Genomic DNA, 18,434 nt, shown 5'->3' with positions numbered 1-18,434 from the left:
TTCCCAGACGGGGCGGCCGGGCAGAGGAGCTCCTCATAACCCAGACGATGGGCGGCCAGGCAGAGACGCTCCCCACCTCCCAGACGGGGCGGCGGCCGGGCAGGGTCTGCAATCCCAGCACCCTGAGAGGCCAAGGCAGGCGGCTGTGAGGCGGAGGCTGCAGCGAGCCAAGACCACGCCACAGCACTCCAGCCCGGGCAACACCGAGCACCGAGTGAGCGAGCCTCCGTCTGCAGTCCCAGCACCTCGGGAGGCTGAGGCGGGCCGATCATTCGAGGTCAGGAGCTGGAGACCAGCCTGGCCGACATGGCGAAACCGCGCCTCCAGCCAAAGGAGAACAACCAGGGAGGGGTGGTGGCGTGCATCGGCAATGCCAGGCAGCCCGCAGGCCAGGGCAGGAGAATCACGGGAGCCGGGCGCAGGGAGTCTGCAGCGAGCCGAGTGTACTCCAGCCTGGGCCACAGAGGGAAGAAAAGAAAAAGAAAGAAGAAAGAAAGAAAGAAAAAGAAAGGAAGGAACGAAGGAAGGAAGCTGGGGTGTTTTTTTAAAAAACAACTACATTGGCCGGGTGTGGTGGTTCATGCCTATAATCTCAGCACTTTGGGAGGCCACGGTGGAAGGATTGCTTGAGCTCAAGACCTCAAGACCAGCCTGGGCAACATGGTGAGACCTTGTCTCTCATTTAAAAAATATTTTAAATTAAAATTTTGAAATATTTTTAAAAAGCTATGTTAGTTTTTGTATTTGCTCTTGAAATTTTTTTCACTTTGGTTATATGGATAACTAAGTATTGTTTCACAGTGACGTGTGATTTCTTTGTGTGTGTGACGGAGTTTCACTCTTTTTGCCCAGGCTGGAGTGCAATGGCGCAATCTCAGCTCACCGCAACCTCTGCCTCCTGGGTTCAAGCAATTCTCCTGTGTCAGCCTCCCAAGTAGCTGGGATTACAGGCATGCATCACCACGCCTGACTAATTTTTAGTAGAGACGAGGTTTCTCCATGTTGGTCAGGCTGGTCTCGAACTCTGACCTCAGGTGATCCCCCCACCTCGGCCTTCCAAAGTGCTAAGATTACAGGCATAAGCCACTGCGCCCAGCCCCTGTGATTTATTTTAATCAAGAGTTTTGAATGTTTTGGACAGTTTCGACAACTTTCCCAAATCAAAATCATTTATGAAGTCTTTTCGACCTAGACCTCACTTTGAGATTTTACAGAGAGATATTAAACTAATTAGACTTATTTGATATGTTAAATTACATAGGAAGCATGGCTGAAAAAGAAGTAGCCAGGCACAGTGGCTCACACCTGGAATCCCAGCATTTTGGGAGGTCAAGGTAGGTGGATTGCTTGAGGCCAGGAGTTCAAGACCAGCCTGTGCAACATGGCAAGACCCCATCTCTAAATATTTAAAAAAAAAAAAAAGAAAGAAAGAGAAGTGATGCTTAATCTTTTAAAAGTTTCCTTTGTATGGATATATGTTATTAATATGAATGTTCCATGATATGTCCTTGTATAATGTTATCAGTCATAATTCTAGTTTTGTTGTTGTTGTTGTTGTTGTTGTTTGAGATGGAGTCTCACTCTGTCACCAGGCTGGAGTGCAGTTGTGCGATCTCAGTTCATTGCAACCTCCGCCCCCCAACCCCGACCCGGTTCAAGCAATTCTCCTGCCTCAACAGGTACCCGCCACCATGCCTAGCTAATTTTTGTATTTTTAGTGGAGATGGGGTTTCACCATGTTGGCCAGGCTGAGCCAATTGGTTCTTACTGCCCACTGCACAAACAAAATCAACTCACTCAGACCATGGCATTGCAGTAAAGACAGTTTAATTAACATGAGGCTGGCCATGCCACTTGAAAGATGAAGTTATTACTCAAATCAATCTCCCCAGAGGCTTGGAGGTTAGGAGGTTTTCAAAGATAGCTTAGTGGGCAGGCCGGCAAAGTAGGGGGAATGCTGATTGATTGGGTTGGAGATGAAATCACAGGAAATCGAAGCTGTCCTCTTACGCTGAGTCAGTTCCTGGGTGGGGGCCACAGGACTGGTTGGTGGGTCCAGGTGGGGCCATCTGGTTGTCAGAAATGCAAAAACTTGAAAAGCCATCTGAAAAGGCCAATCAGGCCATGTGCGATGGCTCATGCGTGTAATCTCAGCAATATGGGAGACCAAGGCGTGTGGATCACTTGAGGCCAGGAGTTTGAGACCACCTGGTCAACATAGAGAAACCCTGACTCTAGTAAAAATACAAAAAATTAGCTGGGCGTGGTGGTGTACACCTTTAAACCCAGCTACTTGGGAGGCTGAGATATGAGAATCGCTTGAACCTGAAAAGCAGAGGTTGCCGTGAGCTGAGATTGTGCCACTGCACTCCAGCCTGGGTGACAGAGGGAGACTCTGTCTCAAAAAAAAAAAAAAAAAGAAAAAGAAAAGAAAAAAGAAAAATCCACAGTAAAAAGAGTTTAAAAAAAAGAAAAAAAAAAGAAAAAAAATGTTATCAAAAGGCCAATGTTAGGTTCTAGAGTAGTGATGTTATCTTCACGAGTAATTGGAGAAGTTGCAAATCTTATGATCTCTGGAATAATGGCAGGTAATTAATTATTTAGAATTTGAGCCCTTTTCTTTCTCTTAACTTGGTGGCCTTTCATTAGTTTTATAACAGTTTAGTTTTGGGGAAGGACTATTATCATTTAAACTATAAAATAGGCCAGCACAGTTGCTCACGCCTGTAATCCCAGCACTTTGGGAGGCCAAGGTGGGCAGATCACCTGAGGTCAGGAGTTCGAGACCAGCCTCGCCAACATAGTGAAACGCCATCTCTATTGAAAGTACAAAAATTAGTTGGGCGTGGTGGTGGATGCCTGTAATCTCAGGTACTTGGGAGGGTGAAGCACGAAAATTGCTTGAACTTGGGAGGTGGAGGTTGCAGTGAGACAAGATTGCACCACTGCACTCCAGCCTGGGTGACAGAGTGAGACTCCATCTCAAAATATAAAATAAAATAGAATAAAATAAAATAAAATAAAGTATAAAATAAATTTCTCCCAAAGTTAGCTTGGCCCATGCGCAGGAATGCACAGACAGCCAACCCGTGAGGCTACAGACAAATGCAGTCAGACACATCAGATTTATCTTCCTGTCTTAATTTTGCAAAAGTGATCTCATTATTGTCTTAAAATGTTGTGTATCACAGAAATAATCACATTTTCTTGTCAATTACATTATAATGAACTCTCATAAAATCTTTAATCATGACCATTTAAAGAATTTTGTCATCCACAGATAATTGTTTTATTTTTGTTACAGTGGGAAGCTCGTCAGGCAGGAACAGGGCAGGAGAGGGCCTCATGCCTCACCAGGAAAGTCAGGCGACTATCAGGTGATGGTCATGAAACTGCCTTTGCAAAATGATGACTGAGACAGTGAAAGAGGTCTAACTTAACTGACTCCATCTTGCTGCTAACCTCCAAGCTGTCCTTGTTCATTCCTGGACGTAGGTTGAACTAACTTTGGGAGAAACTCAAGTTTATAGTTTAAAACAAAGATGATAGCAGCCCTTTCCCAAAGCAGACCTCCTTCTTGCCTGGGAACTAGATTGCCTTTGTAGGACTGATATTAGCCACAAGATTAGAAATTATGGTTTAGGAGTCATGCAACTAGAGGCTACAAGATTCTGACCCTCCCTAAACTGCTCCTAAGATCAGTGCTTGAGACATTTTGCAGACCCTGTACTTGATGGATCAGCTGGCACCACCCAGATCAATAAACTGACTCATCTGATCTTGCAGCCCCCACCTAGGAACTGACTCAGTGCAAGAAGACAGCTTCAACTCCCTGTGATTTCATCCCTGACCAATCAGCTCTCCTGGCTCACTGGCTTCCCCCCACCCACCAAGTTCTCCTTAAAAACTCTGCTCCCCAACTGCTGGGAGAGACTGATTTGAGTAATAATTAAACTCTGGTCTCCTGCACAGCCAGCTCTGCGTGAATTAGTCTTTATTGCAATTCCCCTGTCTTGATGAATCGGCTCTCTCTAGGAGATGAGCAAGGTGAGCCCCTTGGGTAGTTACAGTCAGGCAGCTGTCACACTGCCTCTCTAAAATAACAATTGGTCGTAGCCACTGCCAGGGAAAGGCCATCTCCCTATAGATAAAAAAAAAACCTGAAACTGGTGATCGACATCTTCCTGATAAGATCTCAGGAGTTGGGCAAGTGAGCTCAAGCATGCACATTAAGAGGCAAAATGGTGGAGTTTAACTGGTATATGACCTTCTTGGGGTTTTCCACCAGAAAAGGAATGCAAGATGCTGGAAGTATGCCAACATATAAAGCCCCAAGTCAAAAGGTCAAACCCAGCTGGGCACAGTGGCTCACAGCTGTAATCCTAGCACTTTGGGAGGCCGAGGCAGGCAGATCACTTGAGGTCAGAAGCTTGAGACCAGCCTGGCCAACTTGGTGAAACCTTGTCTCTACTAAAAATACAAAATTAGTTGTGCGTGGTGGTGTACACCTGTAATCCCCGCTACTCACTTGGGAGGCTTAGGCAGGAGAATCGCTTGAACCCAGAAGGCGGAGGCTGCAGTGAGCCCAGATCAAGCCATTGCACTCCAACCTGGTCAACAAGAGCGAAACTCCATCTTAAATAAAAAATAAAAAGATAAAAAAGTCAGACCCCACGCTGGACCTCCAAGATGTCTACCTGGCTCTCTTCCAAGTGTACTTTCTTTTCATTACTGCTCTAAAGCTTTTTAATAAACGTTCACTCCTGCTCTGAAACTTGCCTTGGTCTCTTCTTCTGCCTTATGCCCCTCAGTCAGATTCTTTCTTCTGAGGAGGCAAGAACTGAGGTTGCTGCAGACGGGCATGGATTTGCTGCCACTAACACTCTGATCCTTTCCTGAAAGCTTTTGTAAGCAACTATAACCTGCAAGAGCTTTGTCTCCAAGGAAATGCATGATGACAACTCTGACAAGTATAAGTTCCTGATATAATAACTTTAAGATCATCTTAGTGGATTGGGTAGGAATTTCCAGAATTCTAATAACGAAACTGAACTAAGATCAAGCAGAACAAGAATTAATTACCTGGGACTAAATAAACTGAGGAGGCTGATTATAGTTTTTATGACTCCTTGTTTGAACACTGCTTTTTAAAAATGTTTTGTTTTTCCTGATTTAAGGAAACGTTTTTTCTCTTTTTCTTAAGCTAACTATAATTTACAGCAATCTGGTAAATTATACGTTTGTAAACAGAATTGAAGCGTTTATTTTTTTCTCCCTACCTGTTCCATCTGGAATTCAGAACTCTTATGAAGCATTCTTATTTTCATGGCAATGTAGTTTTTTGCACAGGTTCAATGAGAGTCTGTTCTCTGTATGACAGAACACAACTGGAAACATTGATGATATTACCAATTATTTCACTGAGCCATACATGAGAAGAACGTGCACAGAATCAGATATGGCCTGACTGTTTTTGGGAACTAAGGAGGACTTTAAGGAACCAATAAAGCCTTTTGGAAGAATTGACTTGGTACCTGGCTCAGAAGGGCACCTGGCCTTATGGTGTCAACCTAAAAGGAAGAAGCTGAGGCAAAATTAGTACAAGTAAAATGTTTCTTTGAGTCACGCTTGAGGATTGCAACCCAGGACCACAGATTCAAGTTGCCCTGAATATATACCCTGCTTAGCAGCAATTACAAGTGGATTTTTGTGGGAGACAAGAGGCAGTTTCTGAGTTGTTTACCAAGAATTTATATTAAAACAACATGAGTTATTGATTGGCTATACATCGTTAAGCTGAGAGTGTGGGTTATAGTGTCTGTTATAGCATTGTTGTGTTAATTTATAGCTACATGTGGTAATAGCAAACAGGTTCAAGAGATGAACACATAGCTCAACGGGGGGAGTAGAATGTGTAGAATGTGATTGCTGTCAGCACGCTGATCATAAGGGCCCCTCATTCTCCAAAAGCTAAAGGGCCTTAGCAGCAAGCACACCATAAGGCATACCACATCTTGTTTGACCATGTCACCCCGGAATCAGCAGTGATTTTTAAAAATCAAATGATACATGAGGGTTTGACTAAGCTATCCTCAGAATGGTTAATTTCATCCTAAGCTATCCTCAGAATGGTAAATTTCATCCTAGCAACTGAATTCATACCATTGACTTAAACCAGTACTCCCCAGTGTACAGTATGTTTACAATGTAAAAAGTGGCTGGACGCAGTGGCTCACACCTGAGATTTACTCATTTTTTAGGAATCTCCCATGTATACAGGAGGCACACATAATTAAACATCTGCTTCTTTTTCTCTTGTTAATCTGTCTTTTGTTACATGGGTCTATCCTGTCCACCTAAAAGGAAGGGGTTGAGACACAAAATATAATTTAGAGTCCACTTGAGCCAATGTGAGGACAGCTGCCTGGAAGACTCAGACCCAAGCCACCTCGAATAGGAGCTCCATTTGGTCTTAGCTACAAGTGGGTTTTTAAAGGCAATAAAAGGGGAATACAAAGTTGCTTGTCCAGAATTCTCATTGTTTACAGAAATAGCACTGATTTGTGATTGGCTGTATATTGTTATAAGGTCTAGGGTATGTGTCATAGTGTTCAGTGCACCATTCTTAGGTTAATTCATAGCTACTTGTGGCACTAGCAGTTTCAATAGATGAACACATAGCTCAATGGGGAGCAGGACATGATTGCTGGCTCATTTTTATGCCTCTCTGGGGCTGAATAATTTCTTTCTTTTTTTTTTTTTTCTGAGACAAAGTCTCGCCCTGTTGCCCAGGCTGGAGTGCAGTGGTGCAATCTGGGCTCCCTGCAACCTCTGCCTCCTGGGTTCAAGCAGTTCTCATGCCTCAGCCTCCAGAGTAGCTGGGATTACAGGCACCCGCCACCATGCTCAGGTAGTTTTTGTTATTTTTAGTAGAGGTAGAGTTTTGCCATGTTGGCCACGCTGGTCTTGAACTCCTGGGCTCAAGTGATTTGCCCGCCTAGGCCTCCCAAAGTGCTGGGATTACAGGTGTGAGCCACCACGCCCAGCCTGGGGATGCTAATTTAAAAGACTCACACACATCACATAAAAGTTCTTTTCTCAGTTCCAATTAAGAACTGTGAATAATAGAAAATGATCTTTCCTCCTCTACATAAACATTACTGTTTTACTGGTAGGTCTAAATTAAGTATTTACAGCTCTCTAATTGTATGGAATCATTATAACAGAATGTAGGAAATTTTATATCAATTAATTAATTAAGACACTGTCTTGCTCTGTCACCCAGGCTGGAGTGCAGTGGCACAATCATAGCTCACTGCAGCCTCGATTCACCCAGACTCAAGCGATCCTCCTGCCTCAGCCTTCTGAGTAGCTGGGACTACAGGTGTGTGTCACTAAACCCAGCTAATTTTTTTTTTTTTTTTTATTTGTAGTAGAGATGAAGTCTCACTATGTTGCCCAGACTGGGCTCCAACTCTTGAGGTCAAACAATCTTCCTGCCTCAGCCTCCCAAAGTACTGGGACCACAGGTGTGCCCCAACGTGCTTGGCCAAGGATCCTTCTTCTTGGCACTGGGCCACTGTTCAAAACAATTTCTAGGCTGAAATATAGACAGCTAGTATCTGGGTCTTTCTTCAAGATCTTGCAACCCAAAATTGCCCTTCATTCTCTTAAATAAAACCTCATGACAATAAATTCATGACTAATAGGTCTATAGTCATGCATAACTGGTTTCATCTGTTGGATATCTTTTGTTTTGTTTTATTTTAATGTAACCTTAGCAGACAAACAGAAAAGTGCACAAATCATATGGATACAGCTTGCCATCACCCAGGTGGTATGGTATCTTATTAAATGAGGGATGCTGCAATCCTGATACGGCCATGGAAACCGAAAAATAGGCTCACAGCTTGCCATGTGCAATCTGTAAATGCTGTTTATTTAATGTTTGTGAGTGGTCGGGCACGGTGGCTCACGCCTGTAATTCCAGCATTTTGGGAGGCTGAGGCCACTGTACTCCAGCCTGGGTGACAGAGTAAGAGTCCATCTCAAAAAAAAAAACAAAAAAAGTGTGAAGTAGAAATAAATATAAAATTAAATTAATCTAATTAATTTACCACAAATCCTCCCACCTCCCTGAATTACTAACCTTATTACTTTTATTATCTTAAGACTCTGAAGGAAGATTAGTATCTACAACAGCAATAACTATTATACTATATCAGAAGGCTAATTAAGTATAAACAATGTTTAAATTACTAATGTGTCTTATAATACTTGTAAATTGGATTTATAGGTATGTAAATTACTTGATTTTATGCTTTAATAAGGACACAGGCTGGGCATGGAGGCTCACACCTGTAATCCCAGCACTTTGGGAGTCCGAGGTGGGCAGATCACTTGAAGTCAGGGGTTTGAGACCAGCCTGGCCAACATGATGAAACCCTGTCTCCACTAAAAGTACAAAAATTAGCCAGGCATGGTGGCTTGTGTCTGTAGTCCCAGCTACTCGAGAGGCTGAGGGGGAGAATCACTTGAACCCCAGAGACGTAGGATGCAGTGAGCCAAGATCACACCACTGCACTCCAGCTTGGGCAACAGAGTGAGACTCTGTCTCAAAAAAATAATAATAATACAGACACAGGACACAAAAGCTTCCCGAATTAATTTAGCTTATATGAGAGCCGGGCAATGGAAACCCACAGACGGGCTTTTATAGGCCACGAAGCATAGAGGTTGGGCCTGGCTTCACTGTTAGTTGTCAGCAGAACTATGCATGGGAGCATCAGCATTACTGATCATAAAGGCCCCTCATTCACCAAAAGCTAAAGGGCCCTGGCAGCAAGCACACCATAAGGCAGCTTATCATATCTTGTTCAACTGTGTCACCCGGGAATCAGCAGTGATTTTTAAAACTCATGTGATACATGAGGGTTTGACTAAGCTATCCTCAGAATGGTAAATTTCATCCTAGCATAGCAACTGAATTCATACCATTGACTTAAACCATACTCCCCAATGTACAGTATGTTTAAGATTTAAAAAGTGCAGTTAAGTTTCAACTAAATCATGGATAGCTCCAGCTGAAGCATAAATGAAGCTAAAATTATTTTTCCATTTTTGAAGGGGGAGGTTTCCAAAACATAAAAGTTGAAAGAATGGTACAATGAAAATCTACACACCTTCCACCCAGATTAAACGATTGCTGACGTATTATCATATTTGTGCATTCTTTCTCTCTCAATCTCTCTGTTAGGTAGACAGATGAGAGATAGATAGATACATAGCTAGAAAATTTATGTTTAGATTTTGCTATGTCATTTGAAAATAAGCTGTAGACGTTATTATGAATGACAGGTCATCCCTAAATATTACAATGTGATCTTCTTTTTTTTTTTTTTTTTTTTTTCCGAGATGGAGTCTCACTCTGTGGCCCAGGCTGGAGTGCATTGGCATGATCTCAGCTCACTGCAACCTACACCTCCTGGGTTCAAGCGATGCTCCTACCTCAGCTTCCCAAAAAGCTGGAACCACAGGCACCACCACCTCTCCCAGCTTTTTTTTTTTTTTTTTTTTGAGACAGAGTTTCGTTCTCGTCACCCACGCTAGATTGCAGTGGCGCAATCTCGGCTCACTGCAACCTCCACCTCCCGAGTTCAAGCAATTCTTCTGTCTCAGCCTCCCAAGTAGCTGGGATTACAGGCACCAGCCACCACCCCCCGGCTAATTTTTGTATTTTTAGTAGAGACGAGGTTTCACCATGTTGGCCAGGCTGCTCTCAAACTCCTGACCTTAGGTGATCCACCCACCTTGGCCTCTCAAAGTGCTGGGATTACAGGTGTGAGCCACTGTGCCCAGCCTCCAGTGTTAATCTTCTAAGAATAATCTCCTATGTAAGTATAGTACTATTATCAGACCTATAAGAACAAATCATAATTCTGTAAGATCATCTGTATACAAACCGTATTCCAATTTCTGAAATGATTCCAGGAATGTCTTTCGTAGCTTTCATTGCTTTCAAGTGCTAGCTGTGTGTTCTTCCGTCATCCCTTTCAGCCTAGCCCTGAAACACCTAGCCCCCTTTTTTTCCCCTCAATAACTTTATTTTTTTTTCTTTTTTTTTTAGAGACAGGATCTTGCTTTGCCACCCAGGCTGGAGTACAGTGGTGCGATCACAGCTCACTGCACCTTGAATTCCCAGGCTCAAGCGATCCTCCCACTTCAGCCTCCTGAGTAGCTGGGACCACAGGCACATGCCACCGTGCCTTAGCCAGTTAGTTTTTAAACATTTTTTTGTAGAGACAGGGTCTCACTCTGTTGCCCAGGCTGTTTTTGAACTGCCGGCTTCAAGTGACCCTCCTGCCTTGGCCTCCCAAAGTGCTGGGGATACAGGTGTGTGCCACTGCATCTGGCTGACCTTGAATTTGTGGTAAGTCTGGGACAGTCATCTTGTGGAATGTTACACAGGTTGAAGTTGCCTAGATTTGTGTAATTGATCTCTTGATGCCTTTTTAAACTTTTTCTCTATCCCCTCTACTTCCAGGGACCTGGAAGTTACATTTCCCACCTTGAATAGACTCAGATTAAACATTTTGGACATGAAAGAGTTCGTGGATGATAGGGTGTACTTTTTGCCTCACATTAGGAGGCACGTTGGGTAAGGCTGTTCCACTATCTGTGAGGCTAATTTTGATTGCCTTATTAAAGTGGTGACTGCCAGATCTCTCCATCATAAAGGTACATTTTCTCTTTGCAATTCACAATGAATCTGTGCATAATTCTTTAGTGCCATGAAAATATTCTGTTTACCATAACCTTTCACCTGATGGTTTTAGTATCTCTTGATAATTCTTGACTAAATAAATTATTACATTTAGGTTTGTAAATAGGTGATATTACAAAAATGACTTTAATGTTAGAGAATACATAAGTTGAGACCCTGACAAGAACTATGTATCTCCCCATGCTTTGTCCTAAATACAAAGAATTTTTTTACCAGAGAACTGCAAGTAATGGCTTAACATTAAATGTGTGATGCTTATATCTCTCTGAGAACCTCTTCTAGAAATGATATTCTCCTATAACCTCAGCTTATTTACCCACCATATCAGCAAAGCCTTGGTTGGATAGAAGAGTCAGTACAAGTGTAGTTATAAAACTGTTAGAAAGGCCAGGTGCAGTGGCTCACACCTGTAATCCCAGCACTTTGAGAGGCCAAGGTGGGCGGATCATGAGGTCAGGAGCTCGAGACCAGCCTGACCAACATGGTGAAACCCCATCTCTAGTAAAAATACAAAAATTACCCCGGCTTGGTGGCGTGCACCTGTAATTCCAGCTACTTGGAAGGCTGAGGCAGGAAAATTGCTCGAACCCGGGAGGCAGAGGTTGCAGTGAGCAGAGATTGCACCACTGCACTCCAGCATAATTGACACAACGAGACTCCATCTCACGAAAGAAAAAAAAACTATTAGGAGAAGCGCAGACTTTGAATTTAAAATCAACAGGCTACATTCACTTGCTTAGGCTACAATGTTTATGAAGCTCTCCGTCTCCATGGTTAAATAGTCCAAAGGAGAATTTGACAATTAATAAAACAGTCCATAAAGTGCTCATATACCACCCCTCTCTCTCCTCAATGAAAAATCTGTAATTCATAATATGATGCATTTTATTGGAACTTCTAAAGGAGATGAGTCAGAACATGGTAAGAATGCTAAAAGGTTTGGATGATCAAATTATAGCTCAGTCCAAGAAACTAATTTACTAGGGGTAGTTTTGGGGACATCTGATTACTCTGAATTCACCCTAGTCCTTTCCCAAGTCTAATTAAATTGTGTTTAACATTTCCCAAAATATTCATATTCAGTCATTGACATGAAAAACACTGGGAATCTAGAAGAAGTGCTATGTGATCCTTTCGTAGCTCATAAGCAGATGGTTGAGTTTTCACACTCATGGATGGATGTGCCTCCCTCAAACCTTATCAAGATGTTGGCACACTATCTGTGTGATGTAAATTTTTAAAAAGAAAAAAAAGAAAAAGCACTGTATGAAAATAACAAAGTAGGCCAGGTGCGGTGACTCACACCTGTAATCTCAACACTTTAGGAGGCCGAGGTGGGTGGATCACCTGAGGTCAGGAGTTTGGGACCAGCCTGACCAATATGGTGAAACCCCATCTCTACTAAAAATACAAAAATTAGCCGGGCATGGTGGCATGAGCCTGTAATACCAGCTACTCGGGAGGCTGAGGTAGGAGAATCGCTTGAACCCGAGAGGTGGAGGTTGCAGTAAGCCGAGATCGCGCCACTGTACTCTGGCCTGGGTGACAGAGCGAGACTCCGTCTCAAAAAAAAAGAAGAAAAAAAAAGAAAATGACAAAGTAATAATAAAAGTTAGCAAAGACAAAAAGTTACATCGTTAGCATAAAAAATTAACTGGAACTATACACCCAACTCTTATCAGTTTCAAATCCCATAACTAAATGAACAACTCATTAAAAGTTAACAGAATGAAGTCATCTATGTTGCAAAATAGAAGATTTATTAATAGTGGGAGAGGCCAACTTCACTTAGACATAGTTATTTAAATGGAACTTGGGTTAAACTTTAAATACACTTTTACCAATAATAACCTTAGGATTATTTTAATAGAAAAAGGAGGTACAGCTATTTGGAAATAAGGAATATTATTTGTCGATGAAGAAAAACACCAAAATTCCCTAGCAGGCATAAGAGAAGTAATCAATTAAGTGGCTTAAGTCCTATAATCAACCAGCACTCTTTTTTTTTTTTTTGAGACAAAGTTTTGCTCTGTTGCCCAGGCTGAAGGGCAGTGACGCGATCTCTGCTCACTGTAACCTCCGCCTCCCAAGTTCAAGCGATTCTCCTGCCTCAGCCTCCCAAGTAGCTGGGACTACAGGCATATGCCACCATGCCTGGCTAATTTTTGTATTTTTAGTAGAGATGGGGTTTCACTATCTTGACCAGGCTGGTCTTGAACTCCTGACTTCAAGTGATCGGCCCACCTCAGCCTCCCAAAGAATTACAGGCATGAGCTATTGCGCCCAGCCTCAACCAGCACTCTTAACAGCCCATTGAAGCATTCCCCAACCATTTTGGCACCAGGGACTGGTTATGTAGAAGACAATTTTTCTATGGACCAGGGTTGTGGGGCATGGTTTCAGGAAGATATAAGAGGATTGCATTTATTGTGCACTTTATTTCTATTATTATTACATTGTAATATATGATGAAATAATGGTACAACTCAGCATAATGCAGAATCAGTGGGAGCCCTGCAGTTGTTTTCCTGCAAGTAGACGGTCCCATCCGGGGGTGATGAGAGCCAGTGACAGATCATCAGGCATTAGATTCTGATAAGGAGCACACACACAACCTAGATCCCTCGCATGCACAGTTCACAATAGGGCTCACACTCCTGTGGGAATCTAATGCTGCTGCTGATCCGACAGGAGGCAGAGCTCAGGCGGTAATGCTAGCTGGCCTGCCACTCACCTCCTGCTGTGTGGCCCAGTTCCTAACAGGCCATGGACTGGTACCAGTCATGGCCCAGGGGTTGGGGATTCCTGTACCATTGGACTTGTCTATAATTTCCAGGAGAAATAATATCAGTTAGAAGTAAGAAAATCAGATTTGTTAGCACACCTTCATTTAAAGAAGTAGGATAGAAGTAGGCTGGAAGGGTGAGATGGGGACCAGATGGGGAAGGCCTTGAATTCTAGAGTCTGCACATTCTCCCACAGGTAGCAGAGTGTCAGTGAAGGTTGTGGAACGAGGTGGCAATGTGTAGAACACGTGGTTGGGGGATGACTAGGGGCACCTCTCTGAGATATAACATCTAATACGAGCTGGACACTCCAGGCCCAGCCAACATGCTTTCTTCAGTCCTCAGAGCTAGTCTGCAAAGTGAATATTGTCCCTGTCTGAACAGGCTCAGAGAGCATGTGTCTCGCTGAAGGCCACGCTACTGGTAAATTGTGGAACTAAGATTCAAAACAGGTGTCTGACATGGGAGCTGACATTCTTCCTTCCACCCCAGGCAGTGGCCATGAAGAAGCAGTTGCCACAGCCAGAAAAGTAGAAACCCTGCTTTCTATGGCAAGGGAGGGCGCTGGCCTGGCACATGGGTTTCTCCTGTCTTTCTGGGGACACTGGCACAACCAGGGCATCCTCTGGGCTTCCGCGTCCCTCTCCTCTCCCCATCCCTGCTACTATGTGTGTGACCTTGGAAAAACCACCTTATCTTCTCTTTAAATGGCTAAAGACTTGGCAAAGGAATGAATTAACAGGGCACAGGATGTACACACCCTATGTAGAGTGGCAATTTCAGAGACGGGGTGTTCGGCTGTCACCCTCAAATGTGTCATTTCTACATTTTTCTACTCTCACTTCCTTCTTACCTACTTACCATCACTTCCTTCTTACCTACTTACCATCATTGTTGCCAAAAGCAGGGATGGGGCAGATACACTCAAGGGGAAGAATTTGGAAGAGGAAATTTGTAGGGGCTCATGATGTTGCCTGAACTCAGAATGTAACTTGATTCTGAATATATAAAGAATATCACTTTAGAAGTTATCAAAGGGATGGAATTGGGGTAATGATTGTTTCTGGGTAGAAGCACAAAGTCACGTCCCCAGTGTTTCTCAGATATTAATGTGCATATGAATCACTGGAGGATCTTTTTGTAATAAAGCTTCTAGTTAAGCAGATCTGGGGTGGAGCACGGGAGTCTGCATTTCTCACAAGCCCCTAGTTGCTGCTGGTCCCAAGTCCACACTTTGAGTGGCAAGGAACCAGATTTCTTTGCTTTTTTTTTTTTTTTTTTTTAATATATATATAGAGTCTCAGTCTGTTGCCCAGGCTGGAATGCAGTGGTGCAATCTCAGCTTACTGCAACATCCACCTTCTGGGCTCAAGCGATTCTCCTGCCTCAGCCTCCCGAGTAGCTGGGATTACAGGCACCTGCCACTATGTCTGGCTAATTTTGTGTTTTTAGTAAAGACAGGGTTTCGCCATATTGGCCAGGCTGGTCTCACACTCCTGACCTCAGGTGATCCACCCACTTCGGCCTCCCAAAGTGCCTGGATTACAGGTGTGAGCCACCGCACTTGGCTGAGCCAGACTTCTTTAAGGACAAATCTCTGTAAAATGGTGGCAGGTCTTGCTTGGTGTGGAGTAAATGTGAAGGAGGAAATAAAAGGCATTTGTACAAATGATGCACTTCAGTATTAATTGTTTAACTCAACAGATATTTGCTGAGGATTCCCCAAATGCCTGACACATATGACAGAGGAAAAGAGACCTATTCTTGCAAACTGCTTCAACTTTCAGAGGGTGGAATGAAAAGAACCAAAATGTTCTGCAACTAAGCAACCAAGTAAACTGGGTGCAGAGAGGAGATGAGCTGGGGCTGATGCCTCAGCAGGAATCTCTGGAATTCCTCTTGCCTGGTGACCTCAGTCACAGAGCAGCGGAGCCACGACCCCTTGGGTGGGCTCCAGGTGGGTCTCAGCCAGGATGAAGGGAGCGAAGCAGACAAACACTCCACTCCCTTCTCCCCAAGGGAGCCAGGCTTTTGCACCCCCAGGCAGCTTCCAGGGTGAGTGGCCAACGCCTTGAGGTCCCCGCCCTGTACCACCCCAGGTTCCAGGGTCCAAATCTGGGAAATCGTGGCATTCTCTGAACCCTTCCTGCTGGTGGGGTGAGGAGGGGGGTGGTTCCTGGCAATAGGGCGAGGGAGGAAAAGCATCCTGGGTCTCAGGCTCCGTTAGAGGCTGCACTGTGGAGAGAGCAGGGGTCCAGCTCCTGGAGCATCTGGGTTGGACCGGACTCTGCCACTTAGGGGAAGCAGTGAACGTTGAGCTAGCGTTGCTGTCGCAAAATGGGATGCGTAACACCCACCTCATCGAATTTCATGAGAATGAATGAGATCATTAATCATTTATGTAAACTATCTGGAACAGCGATGAAACCCAGAGACTCCGTGAGTTCCTATTCTCCCTGCCCTGAGGATGAGGACCAAAGCCCTTAGCATGGCTCATAGTGCCTCTCGGAGCTGGCCCCGCCTCCCTGTCTAGCTTCATCTCTGGCTCTCACCTCCGCCGTCTCCAGCCACACTGATGGGCTGAAACTGCCATGGCCCCAATGATACCATGCTTCGGAGCTTGGGCTCCCACCTATGCCTCTCTTTCCAGCAGTGCCCTTCACCCCAGCCCGCTTGGCAAATGCCTACTTCCCTTATTCAGCTCTGCACAGCAATGCCTGTCCCATGAAGCCTGTCTCATTCTAACCCCCTGCTCAGAAAAAGCGACCAGTCCCTCCTTTGAGCTGTCCCATACCAGGTGCTGCTTCTGTCTTGTGTGTCTCCTCTCTAGTGTAAGGTGGCAAACAACAGCCTACGGACCAAATCCAAATCACCATCCGATTTTGTAAATAACTTCTATTTATTTATTTATTTTTTTTGAGACAGAGTCTCACTCTGTCGCCCAGGCTGGAGTGCAGTGGTGCAATCTCAGCTAACTGTAACCTCTGCCTCCCGGATTCAAGTGATTCTCCTGCTTCAGCCTCCTGTGTAGCTGGGATTACAGGCATGTGCCAGCACTCCCGGCTAATTTTTGCATTTTTAGTAGAGATGGGGTTTCACCGTGTTGGCCAGGCTGGTCTCCAACTTCTGACTTCAAGTGATCCACCCACCTCAGCCTCCCAAAGTGCTGGGATTACAGGCGTGAGCCACTGCGTCTGGCCTAGAAATAACATTTTATTAGAACATAGCCACGCTCATTGCATAGCGTCCCTAGCTGTTTTCACGTTGCAAGGGCACAAATGTGTAGTTACAACAGAGACTACGCGGCCTGTAAATCCTACACTATCACCACCCAGCCCTTCCCAGAAAAGTATTTCCAGCCGCTAGCTCTAGTACTTCCTCGTCTCCTCTCCCTAGACTTCTGAGACATTTGTTCTGAGGGCCAAGAACGAATGTCACTAGCTTCTGCAGCATGCTGCCTGGCCTAGCAGAACCCAGCACTGAGGAGGAGAAGGCTGAGCATGTAATCACATGCGTGTGTTTTCTTCTTTGTCTTTCTCATTCCTAGGTGAGTGAGGACCCCTCCTGTGGCTTGAATTAGAGGTATAGGGTCTGTTTGATGGAGGCGAGGCTTCCTGGGTCCTAGTAAGTAGACCAGAGTGAAACTGTGATGTAAAGCAGCCTCTCTGGATCAGGAAAAGCTCCATCAGGAGAGGTTCCCTCCTGGCACAGTGCTCCTGAGGACGGCTCCCAGGACACCGCAGAACCAGAGAGAAGACTCTGGGGACAGGAGAACAGCAGGGAAACCTGGCAGAAGTTCTGTCCGAGGAAGTGTTGTACAGTCAGATTTTGTAAATGTCAGATCTTGACAAATGATCAAATCAGTTTCTCAGGAAGTGATGATGACATTAAACTGGTTGGGACTTTTTTTTTTTTTTTTATAGAGACGGGATCTCCCTATGTTGCCCAGGCTGGCTTTGAACTCCTGAGCTCAAGCAATCCTCCTGCCTCACTCTCTCAAAGTGCTGGGATTACAGGGGTGAGCGACTGCGCCTCTCCCTACCCTTTTTCTTCAAGAGACATGGTCTTGCTCTGTCGCCCAGGATGGAGTGCAGTGGAGCAATCATAGCTCAATGCAGCCTCAATCTTCTGGGCTCAAACAATCCTCCTACCTCAGCCTCCCGAGTAGCTGAGACTACAGGTGTGTGCCACCATACCTGGCTAATTTTTAAAATATTTTTTACAGAGATGGGGTCTTGCTATGTTGCTCAAGCTGGTCTCAATCTCCTGGCTTCAAGCAATCCTCTCACCTTGGCCTCCCAAAGCGCTGGGATTGTAGCCGGGAGTCACCACACCTGGCCTGTTTTTTAAAGTATAGTCAGCTCAAGGGAACCTGTGGTGATGAAATGTTTGAAACCTTGACAACAGGAGTGCCAGTGGTCACTGTTGGTTCCAGCAAGAGGCAAGACCCCAGAGGCCTCCCTTGCATGCTGGATCATCTTGTAGGGGCCACAAGAGAGCCACACAGAATCACAGAGACATGCGTTTGCGAATGGCAGTCACTCTTGGGAACACAGCCTCTCCCAGGGAATTGAAACCACCAGGAAATAAGAATGCAGGTTCCTAGGTTCCCAAAATGTTCTCTGCAGTGGGCATGCCAACGCACACCAACAGGGGAGCTACGGTCCTTTGATGTCTTCTGTCACAATTGAGGAAGTTTGGACCATCCACTGAAACACGTTCTCCTTTCAGCTTGGGAGGGCAGGTGACTTAATACATTAATAAACACTTGAGTTTGACTTTTGTCCAACTCCTGGCCACTGGATAGGAGCACTTCAGATGCATTTTTGTTTATTGCTTTGCTTTGAATCATTTATAGGAATTCG

At 44.6% G+C, this 18,434-nt stretch overlaps 1 protein-coding gene and 1 non-coding gene across 3 annotated transcripts in view; both read left to right on the top strand.

The window, feature by feature from the left end:
- Nucleotides 1–18,434, top strand: part of PLAT (plasminogen activator, tissue type) — a 101,374-nt gene that overhangs the window by 36,695 nt on the left and 46,245 nt on the right. Inside the window, exons 6-7 of one of the 2 annotated variants that reach the window (XM_063610973.1) lie at nt 7,286–7,384; nt 10,127–10,429. The gene's annotated coding sequence lies outside the window, so the exon portion shown is untranslated. Of the gene's footprint in view, nt 1–6,788; nt 6,911–7,285; nt 7,385–10,126; nt 10,430–18,434 lie in introns of those variants that run through there. The other variant, XM_063610974.1, reaches the window with a different exon arrangement.
- On the top strand, nt 11,912–12,013 carry LOC129492452 (small nucleolar RNA U13). The gene has a single exon (XR_008660898.2). It is a non-coding gene; the product is annotated as a small nucleolar RNA U13 (small nucleolar RNA).

Source organism: Symphalangus syndactylus, chromosome 10 (assembly GCF_028878055.3).
Source record: "Symphalangus syndactylus isolate Jambi chromosome 10, NHGRI_mSymSyn1-v2.1_pri, whole genome shotgun sequence".
NCBI lineage: Eukaryota > Metazoa > Chordata > Mammalia > Primates > Hylobatidae > Symphalangus > Symphalangus syndactylus.
Note: the sequence above shows the minus strand (reverse complement) of the source record. Positions and strands in the feature narration are given on the sequence as shown.